The 13,483-nt window shown below is 38.9% G+C and overlaps 1 protein-coding gene across 1 annotated transcript in view; it reads left to right on the top strand.

The window, feature by feature from the left end:
- Positions 1-2,268: 2,268 nt before the first annotated feature.
- The window catches only part of fbxo41 (F-box protein 41), a 46,095-nt gene continuing 34,880 nt past the window's right edge, over positions 2,269-13,483 (top strand). The window contains exon 1 of the mRNA XM_034129253.1: positions 2,269-2,315. The gene's annotated coding sequence lies outside the window, so the exon portion shown is untranslated. The remainder of the gene's footprint in view (positions 2,316-13,483) is intronic.

Raw genomic sequence — 13,483 nt, 5'->3', positions numbered from 1 at the left:
ATTTGATCGGTATAAGGTTGGTTGCTTTACAAGCTTAATCCTAAATAGCATTAATTAATTGACACCTGGGTCATCATACAGTAGTAGCAGCAATGATTTAGATTCAAAGTTATATCCTTTAGAGTGGATGACACAAAGCAAATAAAAGCTGCTGGAAAAAAGAAAGCATTTAAAATGAACCAGAAACTATTTTAAATCAAAGTTACAGAAAACATCCCTCGGGCTGTGGAGACTGGGACCAAATCAAAATGAGCAGATTTGTTGTGTAGTGTTGTTTCTATTGATTTCTCTTTTCTGTCACCACATAACAACTTAATATATGATTAGGAAGAGTTATGACCCTGACACGAACACCATGGTTACACATTGTGTGCAGCGTGTTCGCATGTCAAGGACTAACAAAGAAATAAACGGCATGCAGCTGATACCATATCAGAGGGGGGCTTTGAGGTTTCTCTGACTACAACACGTGTATAGTTGAAGAGTGACTGTATATCATTGATCATTTCTAGCCCATTTTAGGCACATCAATTCATCTAATTTAACACCAGGGCCATGGCCAGGATTTTAGAAATACTAAAGTCAAGTGTCCAAAGTCTCCAGTGCTAACCATTATATCCTGTTAATGTTAGACGGACGACACAACATTTTATCTTCCATATTTGTTTGACATAATTAAACTGTTTAGAATCATATCACCTCATTGTATCTCAATTAATGATGATTTAGTTAAGCTTTCCATCTAAGTGTATGTGCCTGCCTGAAACAGTAAATTGTAAACATTTACAAAGAAAGAAAACAACCTAATTCAGATTTTTAAACCTCGTTATGTTTAATTGATTGAATCCAGGATGCAAATACTTCTTCAGATCTTTAAAATCACCAGATTTCATTACACAATACAGAGGGCATGACCTCTGTGACAACATCATGTAGCTAATGATTATTCTCATTGTCGACTCACCTGATCATTAGTCTAATAAATGGTATTTTCCTGTAGCCTAGCAACCAACACACCAACACCCAAAGATATTCACTTAAGAATAATATAAAACATGTCTGCATTTCACTGTTTAGGGGGTCGAGGTTAAAAGTGTACTCCTGTTGTCGACCCACAAATCAAGCCAAAAAGTGTAATACTGCCCAATCCCAGTTAATTTGTGTTTATTTAATTAAACATAGCTTTATTTCACTTAGGATTCATATGACATGGGATTTAAACTAAATACACTGTAAAGCACTGCTGGTCACATTACTATAACCCTTTCAGGGAGCGCCAATTAGATTGAGTTTTTTAGAGTTGCTGAGTCCCAAAGAAATCTGTTGCTGATTAAAAACCGCTGAGCACGCAATAATGTACTATTTATCACGAGACTGTTCAATCAAAATACCTTGTATTTATACAGGGGCTCATGTTAAAGCAAGACCTTGTAACTTTTGAAAAACAATATGACCAAATGAATCTTCCCACAAATTAAAAGTTATTTCATCAGCCATAAAACATCAAGCATCCATGATCACTTCACTACACTTACTGTAGGGGTTTTGTTGTTTCATCCTTACTATACTTCGTCTGATACGTATGAACAGGAGCCTATGGCTAATGTCTAGTAATTGATCAATTAGTCAATACATGTCTGTTTCATTTGGCAAAATACAAAGACTGACATTTTACTGTACCACCTTTCATTTTGTCGCGGACCACCATGACCCACTGTGGGGGTCCATGGATTGCATACCTTCTCTCGCTGAGAAACATATTGTTTGGATGATTGACAGGATGCTAAACAGGAAAGGCTATGGCACATGAAGGAGGTTTCACAACCGACCCTTACTTATTTCTGATTGAATCACAAAGCAGTAGCTGGCAGAAGCAAATTGTTTTAACAGCATGCATGGATGCAATAAATAGTCTGTCTGTCTGTCTGTCTGTCTGTCTGTCTGTCTGTCTGTCTGTCTGTCTGTCTGTCTGTCTGTCTGTCTGTCTGTCTGTCTGTCTGTCTGTCTGTCTGTCTGTCTGTCTGTCTGTCATCCATCTCTCACACCCTTACAGGTACAGTATTCTCCTCCAACAGTGAATGGGAGGGATGCATTTTTTATGATTCATGTTAATGCATCTGTTTAAGCAGCTCTCTCTCTCTTTCTCCTCCATCCTCTCTCCCTCCCTCTCTCCTCCCTCCTCTCTGCCTCTCCTCCCTGCTCGTCCTCTGCAGGCCTGCTGCTCTCTGCTGCAGAGAGAGGAGCTGCGTGACGTCAGTGAAGGCTGGAGCGGTTCCTTGGTTGAAGCGGAAAAAAAATGGGGAGAAGATTGCGAGGTGAGTGAGACGCACATTTCTTGCCTTTCTTAAAAACCTCCTCTTCCCATCGCAATTGTTTCGGTGCGCGCGTGTCTTTGTGTGTGTATGTTTTCAATTATCGCTTCATTGATGACGCTGCTCCTGTGCAACACATTTATGCAGCGAGTCCAGCGATGAGCCACTGCTGCTGTGAAAACAGGAGGAAACCGGGTACATGCCAGCCTGTCGCCCTTTGGCACAGCTGCTGCCATCAGCTTCGGTGTGCGTTAACCTAACTCAAGGCCTGTGAGTGCATTTAAGTCATTACGGTGGAGCTCATTGCTACATTATGACATTTTGTGATGCCGCGCGTCCACACCCACTTCCACATCTGCTCGGGATTGATACATGTGCAGTGCAGATATGAGGATCAGTGTGTTTTAGCGCTAAATGTGTCAATGTTTACTGTCAAAGTCGATAGACAGGCTGAACAGACAGGTGACTTTGACCGGCCTGCATGGCCTGCATGTTTGGGGATTGTACCTGCAATGGCTGTATGTAGACATATTCAAATTAGCTCTACTACAAGTTATATATACTGCAAACAAAGCTGTTACCTGTTTGTTGTAGTGTAGTCCATGAATGCACCATTATTCCCATAATTTAGCATACTACATGTGAGGCTATCTTCCTACAGTCCTATTAGTATACCTTAGTGATAATGTTAGGTTTTTAAGATTCCTCTGGGCACCCTTTAGGAGGAAGGAGTCTAATAAAGTCATGACTTTAATATTCACACTCCAATAATAATATTCCCATGGGAGCCTTAAACTCTCCTGAGCAGAACTCTGCTGAGGTGACAAACATTCAGGGCTGCTGGAGTTTTGGGAAACTGTCATGTGACTACAGTGCATGAGAAATCTGACTCAGAGTCAGTGGGCCGTGGCCTATACGCTGCTCTGTTTGCAGAAATCCAATGTGACCAAAGTTGGAGCAGTCATGCTGAAAAGAGGAGGAACACCTACTAGATTAGAAGGAGAAAATAAATATGTGTTGGTGGGATTGTGTGTGCTCAGTGTGATTAGATTTCACTACCATAAATTAAACTGTGTTCTGTACTGCAGTGTACAACTACAGTATGTGCAGTCACACTGATTTATGAAAGCAAACCTGCAGTTTTCAGCCTTCATGTAACTGTCACTGCAGACAGATGGTTTCCCAGTGATCACATGTGAGGCAGGTTGCAGAATATTTTACTGTATATTGTGCAGTCAAATGTGTGTTTGTATCCAGTATGTATGAGTGTGTAGCTCTTAGATCTGTGACAGTGAATCCTGTATTCATTACCCATGATCCCACAGCAGGTAGAAATCCTCTGTTGTTAGAAAATGTATGAATGTCTCTGTGCCTTTCTGGGACAGTGAGGAACGTTTTGTTTACTGATTCACAGCATATATATTTCTGCCTCATTCTTGATAATGATCTTTTTATCTATCTATCCATCTATCCATCTATCCATCTATCTATGACTGATGTTAGAAAGTTACCACACATTTAAAGAATAGTTGTATAAAAATTCCAAATTCCAAAATGCACAATTTGCAATTTCCTAACTCTTTCCAAGCCTATTTGCGGCTGCTGAAAACGTAATGTAATGTAAATGTCTCAAATTGTCCCAAATGTTTATTTTCATTTAATAAAAGGCGCAGTTATTTCTTAAAATAGCTGGCCTGTGGCACAGAGGAATTAACTAAATCATACTTTGGCTACACAGTCAATACTTTTCACTGGTGTCATGGGCAAATAAAACAATAACAATAATCTTCCACTGTTACCAAGGGCACAAATTGATCTCTCTTGTCTTGTTTTGTCTGACCAACAGTCCAACAACCAAAGATGTTGATACTTAACAGAGCAAAATCATCAAACCTCGCATTACACAACTAGAGAATGGAGTTATCCTTACAGCTTCAAAGAAGAATATCACATGCTTCATCTTTGAAAACAATATCACTCCGTTCTAGACAAATCAGGACTTGTTTTCAGATGTGTGCCTTATTTTATACTTGTTATTTCATTTGTGTCTGATGTCATGCCACAAGTGTCCATTCCCTTGTGATCAGACAGTTTTTCCCTTTAGCTAATCATTAATTTACGAGTCACTACGTCTCTTCTATTATAACAAGACAGTGTTTGTGCCCATGCACAGCTGGCTCAGGCACCTCTAAGCCGCTCTGTTATTGTTGCAGCTGCCTGTAAAATGGTGCTCGTCCAACCATCAAGGATCAGGCTCGTGACTCTGGCCTAGGGCATTTAAACTTTTCTTACACCTTGTGACGGCCAAGAATAAATATGGAAAAATACTGACACTGATATGTTCATTGCACTCATCCACTATTTACTAACTCTTATTGTTTGAAAGGTTTTAAAACCAAAACTACTGTTCATATCATATCTTCATATGACTGACATGATATTTCATTCTATTAAAAAGCTATCTTATTTGAAGTTTCCCATCCTTATTATACGGGGTGCCATATGTCCAGTTCAAATAAAACGTAATCAATCTGCTATGATTCTCTTACTCCTCTAGAAGCAACTTGAATATCATGCTGACCCAGGCTTGGGATTAATGAGTATAAGAGGACCTACGAGACAGTTGAAATGCAGCCACAAATCACAGAGGCCATTTTCTGCATCATTTCCCACACACGTCCTCAACAGAGGCAGCATCCCCAGTCTTGTTTAGGCTAGCACAGGGGGCTTAGCGTACCCTCTGCGTATAATAAGAGGCTTGTTTATGTTTTTTAAGAGGATATGAGATACTCAGAATCCTCTTCAGCTTTGACAGAATAAGATATTCTAGCACTGCTTCCTGGTAGTGACAAATGTGTTAGCATATATGAGAGGGGTACCTGCAAGCTAGGTGTGGCTTAAATAAATGTTATGTAAACACTAGATATATGATTTTTAAAATGTATCTAATTACCTGTTGCTCCATTTTTTTAAATCTATTTCTTCATTAACAAGTCAGTATTTTCCTAATCTCCCTTCCTTGTCTGTGGAAATGATCAAGCTGAATATAAACAGAGCTATATGCATGCATGGACCCATAGTGGCATGCTGTGTTACAAACAGAGATTACGGAACGAACCAGTGCTGTCAGTTTGTTCAACGACACCCTACTGGCATGTGTGAAGTATGTTTACTGGAGGATAATTGTTCCTGTGAACAGCCGTGTGGATCAATAGTAGACAGCGGTGATCCGGGTCGTGATCCTGTCCATCATCAGCTCATATTTGTGAAAGTCAGTCCATATCACTCTCTATCGCACCCCCGTCCTGACCTGAGATCCAATCACGTCGCTCACTGGGTGTCACTGCAGTGAGAGATCTGCTGCTTTAGCTTTGTTTTGTGTTGAGTCTCACGGGTGGCAACTGAATGTCAATGCTGCTTCAATGTTACTTTGTGTCTTGCGTATTAATGAAGTAATGATTAAATGACAGAGAGCTGCTTTACATTAATTGTTTCTGGAGACCACATTGGAAAAGGTGTGAGGCGTATTATACTTTAGGATTACACTTTGTAACCACAGGATCCGTTTGCACTTAACTTGTTACTTTAAACTCCTAATAACTGATTTTATTTGGCAGCTTTGACTTGACATATCAGTACACTTTCAGTTGATTTGGTGAACTTCTTACCAAGATACATTTCTGGATGATTTGTTAGAACTTTTTTTAAAGATTAGATGGTAGTATTACAGTTGCAAATTGGGCAAACATTGCGATAAACAGATGACATTGCTTCCCCTCCAACTAGAAGCAGGATAACGTTTAACTGCTATAAGGCAGCTTGTCAATTTTGAACAAGGTTCTAGTTCAAAGCTTTGTAAATGATCTCAAAGCTTAATTTGATTCTTTGATGGTTAAATTGTAGATAGTTGGTTATTTTGTGAAAATTAACTTTGATTCTATAAAGATGTTAAAACAAATAGTTAATTAGTCTTTCTTCAATGTTTTTTTTTTCTTAAATATCAACAATCGGATGTTAATATATTGAGAGTGCCATGGTAACAGTCACATCAGATTACGTGTTTTTGTCCGGTCTTCTTCAAACGAGTGGCTCTCTGTATAAATCTAACGTGCTGCTGAGTCCTTTTCAACATACGTGGTTAGGTTTGCCCTCTGCTGTCAGGTAAGGAGCCCCTGGTTGGGATTGTCCTGTCATGGGAGTCTCTTTGCTTTCCTCAGGACTAACACTCTTTGACATGCTCATGGAGGAGCCTGGAAGGTATTGGGAGCCTTACTAAACCTTTTACTCAGCGCCTAAATTACTCCACACATTGTAATGTAGCCTCTCTTGGGAACATGTCTAAGCTTTGAAGGATTTCGTTAGGGCTTCCCCTCAAACTTGATCCTATTTGACTAAGATGTTGTTAGTCGATTCGTTGTTTTTTTATGCCTTTTTTTTCATTCAAATTGACTTATTTTCTTATTGTAATTTAGTACACATTGTAGAATTAAAGCTATCATTCTGTTCGCTTTGCAGAGGGCTTGGAATAATTTCTTTTTTATTTACTTGGATATTGAGAACCACAACCAAAAAGTGGGATTGGGAGGAGCACATCGTAAACATGACAGATACCAGCAGTGAAAACAGCTCCATTGTTGAGGCGTAGGCTGACGCTCGTGTCACACCTCTCATACAGTCTTTGCACCTCTAGAGATATATACAGTAGCTAGCTGCTAACTGCTACTTCCAGCTCAGCACTGCAGCATCTCTGGTGAAGCTTTGCAGAGAAGTGGCATGACTGCTATGATACACCTTGAGTTACTCTGCTCCCGGCACCCCCATCAAAACAAATCTGTATCAGAGAGAGCACATGCATGCAGGAATAAATCCCACCTGACTGTGAGCTCCAGAGCCTCCTTGCCTCCGAAACTGAGTGACATTTGATTTGACCTGGCCTCTTTAATATTTATAAATGAATGTAAACAAAATTGATCAGTTGGTGTTCATCCTCCTGAGGTGAACCTTCCACAGTCACGTCATTAGTGCAGCCTGAGGGCCAGCTGATGTTTTATGCACATGGTGCAGAGTTTAGGAATTCAGTTGCAATGACTGTAGAACAGGCTGCAGTACTTCACACACATTATGTAAGAAGTTGGAATTCAATCATGTATTTTTGTATCAAGGCTTATTTTGCATCTATGCCTCTGGTAATGTCAGCTATTGTGGTGTTGTTTGGTATTTAGGGGGATCTATTAGCAATAATTGAATATAATATTTAAGACTGTTTTCATCAATAACCTTAAACTTTAAATCATTGGGGTTTTTTTTACCATAAAATGAGCCCTTCATATCTACTTAGGGAGTGGTCCTCTTCCACAGAGTCCACCATGTTGTACCGCCATGTTTCTACAGTAGCCCAGAACAGACAAACTAAGCACTGGCATGAGAGGTACTTTTGTATTTCACGTTAGCTGAAGGCAACTGTAATTTTCAAACACGCAAAAAAAGCTGTGGCCTGAATTTCAAACATCACGTTCAGGGAATTGACCATTTATAGAACATTTTTTTGTTTAGATTTGGCGGGAAAGAATGAGCTCTCAAAGAATCAGAGCAGCTGCAAGTATTCTGCTGGGAGAACTAATTCCCCCTTAATACACACATAAACGGATCTTCAATCGTAACTATAAGTAAACTTTACAAAATATAACACTTTAAAGAGGAAGTTTGGACAGCCAATTCAAGGGGGACGTCAGTGCTGTGCTTGAACTAACAGGCTTATCCTTTTAAGTAAGAGTCATGTCTGTAGTTCTCCTACATATTACTAACCTACACATAAATCGCATTGCTGGGTTGGTTGATGTTATGCTTAAATAATCTGGAATATACCTCACATCTCTTCTTTTGTATTACCTTTGGTCTGTGAGCTAGGAAATATCTTCTTTAATAACAATGATTTGAAAAACAATACCACACAACCAAAAGAAAAAACAGTTAAATAAAATCTCTAGGTTATTTGACCTACATATTTATATTCTCTGTTGTTTGTACTGCTGACAGCTGTGCATATTTTACATCCAAGTAATTTTGCTTACAATAAAAGACAACCATTCCTAGATCTTAACAATCAAGAATGCATCAGTGTTCAAAAACATAAAGCACAAGGGCATGGTCTGCCTGAAGATAACCTACTTTTAACTGTTGGACCACGGGTGTTCGCAGAAGAAATGCTTTGTTCTACTCGTGCAGTAGAGCAAAGCATTTCTTCTGCGAAACTTAAAAAGCCAGTGACCTTGGGAAGTTTCAGTCAGACAGCGATGTCCCGCTGCGATGGTTTGAGCTTGCAGTGAGTGTTGGGGTAAAAATATAAAAATATCTATAAGCATGGATCTGCAAAGCTTGTGTGTTGAAACTTGTGTTAGCCTCTTGGGTTGTGTTAGCACCGCATTCATTTAAATGATAACATCTTAAATACAGCAGTGTAAACGTTTAGCTAAAGACAACATACATAGTGGGTACAGTTTTTAAATGCTTTATTTGTTGTGAGATTTTAAATTGTTTAGAAGTAAGATTTGCTAAATCCGCTCGAGATGGAATACCTGCTCCAACGTTAATGTTTCCAGCTGTGTCACAACAATCTCACTCTGAAGGCTAATGCGAGACCTAAACTAAAAAATCATGTGAAGTACATTTGTATCTCAAGTATATGGAGGCCATATATACATATTTATGTCTCAAAACTATGATTGAGTGCTTATTTGTTTTTGATTAGGGCTGAGCGATGGATGTAATCAAATGGTTTATGGACTGCATTTATAAAGTGATTTTTATAATACAGCGCTTCACAATGTGCCTCTCAGTCACCCACCCACACATTGTTGGCATTAGAAATCCCCTTCAGGCTGCTATCCATCAGCAGCAATCAGTGACCAGTGTCTTTCTCATCTCCTGTTAAAATATATACATCAAAATATGGAAAACAGAATGAAATATCGCATATACGAAATACAAAATGATAAAAATGTCTTAATGTGTTGAACATGTTAAATACATTTTCTTCCTCATAAAACATTTGCAGAGATGATATTTGGAAGAGTTTTAAACTAATATACGTTGGTAGAGGACATATTATGCTCATTTTCAGGTTCATAGTTCTATTTTTTGCCTCTACTGTGACATGTTTTACATGCTTTAATGTTTAATCCTTTTTTTTCCCTTTCTTTCCTAAACTTATGTTCACCCTCTGTCTGAAACCAGAGCCCAGTCTGCTCTGATTGGTTAGCTGTGTTGTGATTCGTCAACCACTTAGAGATGTCCCGCCCCTTAGACCATCACCTGCAATTTGTTGGATCGCTAGCCAATAGGAGCGTGCGTGTTACACAGGGATATCAATATGTGTCTGAAGTAAACAAAGGAGACCAATTGAGGCGTAATGATTGAGAAATTCCCTCTGGAGTGAACACAGGGATTTTAGTCTTTGCAGACCATTTACACAAACAATTATAACACACTACAGGAAAAGCAAAAGCACAAAAGGGGCTCTTTAAAACAAAACATCTTAAAGTGGCTATGTGCTCTTAACAATGGATGAATTCATTACACGTTTTAAATCGTGCAGTATCTACAGTAGAAAACCCTCCCTATCACCGTGACACACCTTTGCTCCTCTCTTAGTCTTCGTCATCATATCTCTCAGTCTATTTTAGAATATCCATCTGTGACTCCCTCTGTACCTCATGTTCAGAAACCTTTATCTGTGCAGTAGGAAAGGATTGTGGGAGTAACCCACTGTAGTGTAGCGCAGCTTAACAGTTACTGCCTTGATGCAAACAGTAAAATATCAAAAATAAATTAGCCTTTAAAGTCATGAGTATGTTGTAATGAATCATTGCCAATTGAAACCCATGTTATGTTTTATTTAGGTCTGTATATGCATTGACCCTAATGGCTTGTTTGACCATCTCAAAGCTTTCATGGGATTGACAGATGATGAAAATGAGATTGTTACTGTTTCCCAACAAATAGTCTTTATCAAGTGGCTCAGTTAAAGAATGGACATACGGAGATAGTCTGCTCAAGCAACTATAGGGATGAATTTACTGGCCTGTCATGTCAGTCAAGAATGTAGCAGTGACAGTATCTGGATCCTTACTAATGACTGTGTATGCCCATCAGACCGGGACATACAGTACATACATCAGAGACAACTAAAAACAGTAAGAAGAAGTACCTATACGCATATGTGTTGAGAAGAAAGATACACATACAGTTTTGTTCATAATAAGCATCTCTTTGAAAAGAAATCAGTTATAATAATACTGTGCCTCTTTCTGCTAATTACTATGCAACTCTGTGATATTTTGCCATAGCACCAGGTGTCAGCTCTCACCATTACAGAGCCGTGTTGTACTGTTTGTACCCAAAATACTGCCAAGACACAGAACGTGGCCCTGGGATGGTGGCAGATGTGCTTCTGATCAGTGCATGGATGACAAAGAAGCACTGAGAGTTTCCTGTAACCCTATATATTTCCTTAAAGGACCTCTTGTATCTGGTCGCACAGCTAGTCACTCTGCAGTTTGAAGTTAGAGACCACTGTGTTTTTTTCAAATATGTATCTGTTTTTTGGTCCCAGCTTATCAAACCAGGTGTCTAATGTTTGTATGTAATCATTTATAAAATGGCTTTTTATAGAAAATCCCAGCATAAGCATCCATACAGTAACTAAACAATAAATATACTTATCATGACTTTCACACAAATTTCAAATAGGATATAATTATGAAGTGATGATACTTTATTACAGATGTGAATGTAAGTTGCATCATGACGGGTTGGTTGAGGCCTGAAACTGTAAGCGTAATTCTAGTGTTATTATTGTTGATTCTGTAATTGTCTCGTATGTTCACAAATGTCCCAACAGTTTTCATTGTTTTTTTAAGCTTTTAAATTATGTACAACAATGTTGATCAACAAATTCATTCTTTGATTCATTTTTCAAGCACAAATTAAATGAAATCAGTGCTACATGTTCTCTAATTCCAGCTTCTCGTAAGACACAATTCGCTGCTTCTCTTTGTCATATTTAAATACAAGTTTGTATTCCTTTGGGGTTTCGATTTCTGATCAGACAAAACAATACATTTGATGACGTCACTTTGGACTAAACCCAGTTTATCTCCCCGTGTTCTGCTCATGCATCAAATAATTGTTTTTTCTTGCAACAGGAGAGCATGCAGTTTAGGGAAGATACTTTACTTTCACGTCACACACACACAAACACACTTCCACTATGCATTTTCCCAATGCAAAATTAAAGCCAGTGCTCTGGGACATCTCAGCTGAGACCATTGGCAGGATGTGACATGTGGCTACCAAACAGCCTCACTTCCTTCCATTTCCTGCCCGGTTAAATACCTCTCCTCGTAATTTTAAACAGATGGGAATGCCTGCTGTCTGCAGTGTAGTGACTGGGCCTGTGAAATCCTCCGTTAATAAGTGGGCACAGTATGCCAGTACACTCCCTTTCCCAGCCTCACCAGACTTCTAATAACAGTCTCAGTGGCTTTTTGGGATTTCCAGTGTATAAGCCCTCTGTGAAGAACGGTCTACGCATCTGTGATTTGTGATAACATCGCCAATGTCTCTGCCTACTGCTTCTCTCATTATGAGCCACTGTAGAAAGTTGTGAGAGAGAGTCTGTTCTGGTTCAAGCGTCAGTCTTGGATTGGTGTACAATATCTGAGCTGTAAGAGTCCAAATGTTGAGAGACAGACTGCACACACTGTGACATTGGATTCACTTAATATGCAGATCATGTGGGAGGAAACAGCATCGGACACCAATTCAATGCTTTCATATTCTCATTTGTGTTGAAGATCCGACTGGGTTGCAGGTTCTTTTACAGACAAAAAAAGGCAAATTACAGCAATATTGTATTTTGTTATAATTAGGAAAGCTTTACGGTCCCGACCTTTGATTCATGAGCAACGCTAAACCTGGTAGGATTAGTGGGATTATTTCAGCAAAGTAGTGTTTTAAAGAGGTTAATAAAATGGTCAATGCAACATGGCATGATACTGTATGGCTATTTTACATTTAAACATGTGTTTTTTATAACAGCATCCATTTTAAGATGGGAATTTTCCAAATAGTAAAAAGAAACATGTTTCAAGTCAATTTGAATAAAAAGCTGCTGTCTAATATCACATTTACAGTAAATCAAGTTGTTTTGGCATTAAGTCTATGTTATATTTCCTTTCTATTTAAGATAAGGCTTTGCTGGTATACTACAGTATGATGTCATCTTGTCACTGCTTTAAGTAATGCAACTTTATCTCCGAAATACTGAACTGAATTTATATCCTGTTAGTTAGATAGATGATCCAATGTGATGACGGCATTTGTTTGTGTTATTTTCATAGTGAAGAGCGCACCAGCCTCTTACCAGTTTCCAGTAAAGATATTGCAAAATATAATTGAGCTTGAACAGAGAATTGCACTTTGATTCGAGGACCTGATACAAGGGAACTACTGGAGGCTGGCATGCTGACTCTTTCTTTCACCAGGGGCCTGTAGTGCTGGGTAATTGGATAAAGAGTGATGCAATGCTCTTTGCAGCAGCGCGACTCTGCTCAGCATCTACGTAGCAAATGATAAATGAAAATGATTGAAAATATATCTTAAAATATTGTTAGCCATACTCTGGTCATAAATGCAAGATGTTGTTGTTCAGATATGAGGTAAAGGAACAGCAATGAATATTATGATTTTATTGTAGGCCACTTATTGACTCATATTTTCTTCACTTTCTACTGGGGTTTTATTAAAAAAAGTAAGGTGCTTTTTAAGGCGGACAAGAAACCGCAGATGCAAAAGTTGAAGAGGACCACCTCAGGAAACATATAGTGTAGTTGTTCTCTATTATGAGTAACCAGACCCCCTGGTAAAGAACTTAGTGGATTGTGAGCTGACCTGAGATTTCAGACTAGAAGATGCTGTTGGCGCTAACAAGCACTCTCACTAATGGAGCCATTTCCTTTACCCTACTCTCCCCCCCTAGTCTTCCTCTGAGTCTTTCAGGGTACAAGTGCATGAGTTTGCTTCGCAACCCATGGTAAAAAAACAGGTTTCATGTTCCTCGACCACTAAACTTAAAAATCAATATTCCTACTTAGAGTTCAAACACAGTAGGA

The sequence above is a fragment of the Trematomus bernacchii genome, unplaced genomic scaffold (genome assembly GCF_902827165.1).
Source record: "Trematomus bernacchii unplaced genomic scaffold, fTreBer1.1, whole genome shotgun sequence".
Classification (NCBI taxonomy): domain Eukaryota; kingdom Metazoa; phylum Chordata; class Actinopteri; order Perciformes; family Nototheniidae; genus Trematomus; species Trematomus bernacchii.
The sequence above is the reverse complement of the archived record's forward strand: the minus strand, read 5'-3'. Positions and strand labels throughout refer to the sequence as shown.